Source organism: Hyperolius riggenbachi, chromosome 5 (assembly GCF_040937935.1).
Source record: "Hyperolius riggenbachi isolate aHypRig1 chromosome 5, aHypRig1.pri, whole genome shotgun sequence".
Lineage (NCBI taxonomy): Eukaryota > Metazoa > Chordata > Amphibia > Anura > Hyperoliidae > Hyperolius > Hyperolius riggenbachi.
This window is the reverse complement of record NC_090650.1, coordinates 373,786,491-373,794,028: the sequence shown is the minus strand read 5'-3', so window position 1 is coordinate 373,794,028 and position 7,538 is coordinate 373,786,491. Positions and strand designations below refer to the sequence as shown.

The following is a 7,538-nucleotide window of genomic DNA, read 5'->3' as shown; positions in this document are numbered from 1 at the left end:
ATATCATTTTCTATAAATGCTACATAGATGATCTCATTTTCATATGGAAAGGCCCCACCAACACAATTCCCTCTTTCTTAGAATTCCTCAATAACAATCCGGCAGGCTTACAATTTACTTCTCATCATGACCCCCATTCCATTGAATTCCTAGACCTCATTCTCTACACTGATTCCACTCATATCAAAACCAAAACCTTTTTTAAACCTGTAGACGCCAATAATTATATCCATTACCACAGCTTTCATCACCTTCCCCTGGACCAAAAACACCCCCTATAGTCAAAACAGGAGAATATACCAGAACTGTACAGACCTACAGGAATACAACAACCAGTCCAAAATCTTAACAAAAAAAATTCACACATCGTAAATATCCAAAGAAATTATTACAGGACGCACATCAAAAAGCGAAAACTCAAAACCCCACACAACCCACTGAAAAGACACAAGTATACGATACACCCCGGTTTATCACCAAATACAGCTCTCAACATTTACCCATACGGAACACCCTCAACAATAGATGGGAAATCCTACAACAGGATCCCCACCTCCGATCCATCCTGCCCCCCAAACTAGCAGTCACTTTTAGACGTGCTCCGAACCTCCGTGGCATTCTAGTACCAGCAGGTTTCGCCAACCACCCTTAGATCCCGTTCATGAGCTCACGGTCCCACCGCCTGGTTGCACCGCTTGCAACCGTGGAAGGTGCTTAGCCTGCAAATTCATTCACCAGACCACCTCTTTCCAATCTCAAGTCACCAATACTGAATTTCACATTAAAACCACATAACTTGTGAATCAAAATATGTTATATATATTATCTCTTGCCCATGCCAGCTTCAGTATGTGGGCAGAATGACCCAAGCCGCAAGAAGCAGAATAGGACAACACAAAAGAAATATCCTCAAAAAATACCCTCTCCACAGCGTATCACGACACTTCTCCACCCACCACTACAGCGATACGGAACTTTTTCACATCACCCTTATTGAAACCACCCCACCCAACCGTTCAAATTCTTTTGAGCTCCTGAAATCACGAGAAATGTATTGGATCCAGATTCTGAAAACTCTATCTCCAGGCGGTCTGAATGAACAATTGGAGAAAATTTATTGATTTATCACCTTAACAGTCACCAATATTTCTCTTTTTAATTCGTCCTCCTTTTTATTATCACTGTGCATATAAAAAAATCCTTTAATGTACTTCCAGTATAAAAGTTTTATATCATGTTCAATAATTTGTATTCACATAAGGTTCAATGGATACTGCATCCGATTTTGCGCAACCTTTTGAAACATTTTTTATTTCTCATTTAACTACATGAAGTTTGTTTTATTATTTTTTTTATTTTTTATATATGTTTAAAGTCTCTTCACTGTTTTTTTACTACTGCTCCATAATGAATGCTCACACATGTTGGATACTGTTGTTATTATTATGGCTACTCAGGTCAGATGGCTGTTTTTAACTTTTTCCCTTTTACAACAGTAGGTGGCAGCAGCGCTCTGCTCATACCTGTAACAATTGGTGTCAGCGCACAGAGAGAATCTGATTATTGGTGATCTGCAGTATCACCAAGAATACAGATATATACCCGATTATTGATGATCTGCAGAATCACCAACAATCCAAGTATAACTAACCTCTGGACACCTATATAGTGTGAGTGTTTGGTGCAACAGTAATGACTTTGAGTGGGACCACCCGAGGAGCAGGTGGTCCTTGGCAGTATGAGAAATACCTCCCTCTGGGAATGCAAAAACCTTCCAGCAGCCTGAGACATCCAAAGAGGTGGAGCCCCAGGCTGGATAGCAGGAAAGACCTGTGGCTGAGTAACACCTGGAAGGTGGGTGTCACAAGCAGGTCTGGAGACTAATCTCTTAATGAAGAGGGATAGCCCTCAAGGTCGGGCAAGCCAGGTCGGCAACACACGGGCAGATAAGGTACAGAGACAGAAGGCTGATTCGGTAACCAGGGAAAGGCAGGGTTGGCAACAGGTAATCAGATATGCGTAGGTACCGAATCAGAAAGCAGAGGGATAGTCAGGAATGCAATAGGTCATAACAGATATCAAACAATGCCTAGTCTTGGGTGTGAGGTCCGTGGTCTCAACACCCTGGAACTAGTCTGAAGTATAATATGATGGTACACAGTATCCCTAGTCTTGGGTGTGAGGTCCGTGGTCTCGACACCCTGGAACTAGTCTGAAGTATACCACAATGATAACACAGAATCCCTAGTCTTGGGTGTGAGGTCCGTTGTCTCAACACCCTGGAACTAGTCTGAAGTATAACACAATGATAACACAGAATCCCTAGTCTTGGGTGTAAGGTCCGTGGTCTCAACACCGTGGAACTAGTCTGAAGTATAACACAATGATAACACAGAAGTAATCTGGCTCAGTGTGAATTCCCAGGTCCTCCTGGTTCTAACACACTGTGGGATCTGACCATGGTCTGAGTGCTTTCACGTAAGTGTTCGCAACGACAGACAACTTGAGACTGACCAGCAGTAACTGTATATAGAGCGGCGCTCCCCGGCGCCACCCGTCACCAATCAACCAATAGCCACTTGCTCTGAGATCAGCTGACCAACCTGGTCAGCTGATCCCTCCTCGTTTGTCATAAAGGTTCTGCCTCTCAGTGCGCACGCACGTATTCCTCAACCTGTGTGAACTAACAGACCCAGCCACACCAGACGCACGCTGCTGCGTGCAAACCGCCGCGCTGGACGCGGAATCAGCCGCCTTGCTGCCAGTACACGCGGCGGCTTTTCTGCAATCTATTACAATACCCTTCTAAATAGCAGATCACGTCAGAGCATCAAATTCCCTCACTGTTAGCTATACATTTATTTCCTCCCCTTCTCTTCCTCTATAAACATTATTAATAGTGGCTTACGAAGGGTACTAGCTCCATTCCAGCTTTCATGTTTCCTCTAAAGAACATGGCCGCATCTGCCTCACCAGAGGTCATTGCATCAGAGGTCTCCCAGCCAATATAGTCATCAGAGACACACTGTCCCCGCTGGCATCCTTCTCATTGGCTACCAGTTCCCTTCCATCTCTTACTCCGCCCAACTCACGCACATACCACTTCCTCAATCCTCCGGCCCACATACATCACATGCTATCCAATTATCCAATCATCTCTCCTACTTAAAGCGGAATATAGCCCTGCATTTCAACTTTGCTCTAAAACATTATTTACAGTATATTATATGCAACCAGCATTTTTCTTTTTTACTAGACCAGCATAGGAAGGGTTACACAGAGCTTTAAAGTTCCTGGAGAGAACTGCAGACGCATCCGAAGCTTACATAGATACATTTTGTTTACATAAATGTATCTAAGTGTGGAATGTGACTCACTCTCTCTGACTGAGAAGGAGCTGGAGGACAGCCAAAGAGTGTGTAACATTTATCACTTGTTACATTCTATTTAGTTAAATGTATCTATCTGAACTTCTGCATATCTCTCCACGGAACTTTAAACCTCTGTGTTTAACCCTTCCAACGCTGGTCTAGTAAAAAAAATGCTGGTTGCATATAATATGCTGTAAATAATGTTTTAGAGCAAAGTTGAAATGCAGGGTTATATTCCGCTTTAAGGATCGGCACATAAGATGTGAAATTCACCTGCAAAAAAAAAAAAAATGGACAACATGCATGCGGTTTTCACTTGCGTTTTTCCGCATTCCCTTTTTTGCCCGTTTCCATGTGCATTTTTGCATTTGTGATCATTAATACTGCCAATAGGAATATATTCCTGAATCTCCTTGTAGAAAAACAGAAATAATAATAAAAAATCTGCGAATGCACATATCAATTTGCATTAAAACCGCAGATATGGATGTGAATTTTGCATCTGAAAAATGACATGCAAATCGCATGCTTCTAGTGGAAGTGTCCCCCAATACCTCAAACTACATTGGTGTCTGGTGTGTGCATCTGTGCAAGGTGAGGTGAGTGGGAGGGTCGGGAAAAAATAATGTAGACTGTTTCTCTGCTGTATTAACTGTGAAGTGTTAACATCTCCAAGCGATACAGAATTCTTTCTGATGAATATTGTATGGGCTGATGAAGCAACAAACTCATATTTGTGATTGATACTCTGGCAAGGTTTGGTTGGAAGTGAGACTGTCAGACCACAAGGTTGTAAAACCGGTCTATCAGTGTGATGTGAGGTAACAATGTTTAGGGAATCAAGTTACTCCTGCAGTCTCTGATAAAAAGTATGTGTAATCTTCTCTTTAATTATCCTGAGCAGTTTCCCAAGGACATGAGGTACCAGTTTCTGATCAGATTGTGCAATATGTACACACAGATGGTTACCTGTAGAAACGGCCCGAACGGTTCGCCGGCGAACGGTTCCAGGCGAACTTCCGGTGGTTCGCGGTCGCCATCTAAGGCGAACTTTTCCGGAAGTTCGGTTCGCCCCTCGAGTGCACCATTAGGGTCAACTTTGACCCTCTACATCACAGTCAACAGGCACATTGTAGCCAATTAGGCTACACTCCCTCCTGGAGCCATTACCCCCCCCCCCCCCTATATAAGGCAGGCACCACTGGCCTTTACACTCACTCGTGTGCCTACATTAATTAGTGAAGGGACAGCTGCTGGCAGACTCTCATAGGGAAAGATTAGTTAGGCTCTTGTAGGCTTGTTAGGTTGCTCCTGGCTGATTGTTATTGCTAAAATAGCACCCCTCAACAGCTCTTTTGAGAGCTAATGTTCTCCTGATGTGTTTTTTTTTGTGTGTTGCCCACTGACACTGCATTATACAGCCCTATCTGTTGCAGCTGGACCTTGGTAATTGCTATTACTGTGCCAGCCATGCCCTGCCTAACTATCTATACTGGGAAACCTACCTATGCCTACCTAACTACTGGGGCACCTACTTACCTATACGGGGACGCCTACCTACCTATACTGGGTCTCCTACCTATGCCTACCTACGTATACTAGGGCACCTACCTATGCCTACCTACCTATACTGGGTCTCCTACCTACGCCTAGCTAACTACTGGGGCACCTACCTATTATTATTATTATTTAGTATTTATATAGCGCCGACATATTAGGCAGCGCTGTACAGTGTGTATATATATATATATATATATATATATATATATATATATATATATATATATATATATATATATATATATATATATATATATATCTTGTCACTAACTGTCCCTCAAAGGAGCTCACAATCTAATCCCTACCATTGCCATATGTCTATATTATGTAGTGTATGTACTGTAGTCTAGGACCAATTTTAGGGGGAGCCAATTAACTTATCCGTATGTTTTTGGAATGTGGGAGGAAAACGGAGTGCCCGGAGGAAACCCACGCAGACACGGAGAGAACATACAAACTCTTTGCAGATAGTGCCCTGGCTGGGATTCGAACCAGGGACCCAGCGCTGCAAGGCGAGAGAGCTAATCACTACGCCACCGTGCTGCCCCCGATGCCTATCTACCTATACTGGGACACCTACCTATGCCTACCTACCTATACTGGGGCACCTACCTATGCCTATCTACATACAAGAAGATAATAAGGTCGTTGCTTCACTGTGGACAGACCAAATTCGATCAGCTGGACACTCAGTCTCTGTTGTTCTGTCATTCAGCTACCTCAGCCCGACCATATGGGCTTGAAAACCGCCATGGCCTGCACTCTCGCCATGGTGCGCACCAGTCCAGCACGGCTGTCACTACGCAAACAGATGTTTGCGGTGCGTTACACAGGGAGTTTGGTGTGTCAGTGTGAAGCAGTACTCTAATTACACTCTCTGATTGATGTATACACATGCACGATGTTTTCTGCCCTTAAAACGCTGCTTTGCGTCAAATCCAGATTTTTCTCTGGGACTTTTGGCATCTATCCCACTCATCCATGCAAAAACTCAGATGTTAGACCCCTTGAAACAACTTTTCCATCACTTTTGTGGCCAGCATAAGGCTCCCTGTACACTGCAAATCCGTTTTCCGATTCCGATTCCGTTTCCGATTTTCCTTGAATACATTCAACAGAAAAACGGATCAAAAAACGCAGCATGCAGTTAAGATTAAAAATCTGAATCGGAATCGGATGTAAAAACAGATTAAAAGCGGAATCGGAATCTGAAATGCATGCAGTGTGCAAGAGGCCTAAGTGTTTCTAGTTTTCAAAGTTCGCCTCCCCATTGAAGTCTATTGCAATTTGCGAAAGTTCGTGCGAACCGAACCTGTCGCGGAAGTTCGCGAACCGAAAATGGGAGGTTCGGGCCATCTCTAGTTATCTGAGATCATGATGTATGTCAATTGATCAGGTTTCTAAGAAACAGAGATGGGATAGGATTTAGAATATTCTTGAGAATAAAGTGGATCCAGTACAGAACATTCCTGATCCTGAATCCAAATGGTTTAAAGCAGGGATTAGGATTTAGTATACCCCCAGCCTTTCTCAACCTTTTTACCTTGGAGGTACCCTGTAAATAACTTTTGGATCTCAAGGAACCCCTGCAAACAATTTTTTGGTCTCTAGGAACCCCTACATTTATTTTTCAGGAGGCATGGTCTTTAAATAGGTTAGGCTGCTAATTTCACTATCTCCTATTACACTGCCACTCATTATACTGTCTCCTGACCCCCCAATTTAGTGCTTCTTGTTACAGTACCACCTATTACAGTGTGCTCTATTATACTTCCCCCACGATGGGGTAAAATGCCAAGGAACCCCTGCAGAGTCCTCAAGGAACCCTGGGGTTCCAGGGAACCCTGGTTGAGAAAGCCTACCCTAGCCTCTAGCATTTACCAAACATGCAAATTTAGGGGGGTGTTAAGGTTAGGTGAAAGGGATGAAGGTTAGTCATCCAGGTGTGGGGGTGGGGGGTGGGGTTAAGGTTAGGAGCCAATTAGCAGAGAATTTAAGGCTTAGGAACCATGGGGGTGGGGAGGTAAGGGTTATGCACTATGGGGGAGGGGTTAAGGGTTAGGCACCAGCATTGAGGAGGTTTAAGGGTTAGGCATACCCCCTGGAGGGTTCTGTGTGAGAGTAGGGAGAGGTTAGGTCATAGTACAATATTGGTAAACATTACCAATATTTTACCATATGAATGTAGTAGGATATGGGTAAGTTTACCTATATTCTTCTACTACTATTCTGTGCCCTATTAAACAGGCACCTTTTTATAATATTCACCGCACAATCCCTGTCTGCGTGGCACAATTTCACCTGTTCTGCATCTCAGTTTTCATGCATAACGCAATGCTATGCCGAAAAGTTCATCAATGGAGTTTGTAAGAAATATTTATGAAATCAATGACTTCCATATGTGTGTGACACCAACATCTCTACATCGTATGATGATGTAGGTGTTGTGCAATGAGGTAAAAGAACCAAACAAATATTACAAAAGCTACTCCTGCTCCATGCCTGTCCAGAACCTAACATCGCAATCTATCCTATCACTAACCTATCCTTTTCTTTTATGTTGAACATTAACCTTAAAGTATTCCTGGCCCGAAGCAAAGCTACTTA

General features: G+C 43.3%; 1 protein-coding gene across 1 annotated transcript in view; it reads right to left on the bottom strand.

The window, feature by feature from the left end:
- LOC137519012 (carbonic anhydrase 13-like) overlaps nt 1-7,538 on the bottom strand; it is a 204,168-nt gene that overhangs the window by 177,712 nt on the left and 18,918 nt on the right. The window lies entirely within an intron of this gene.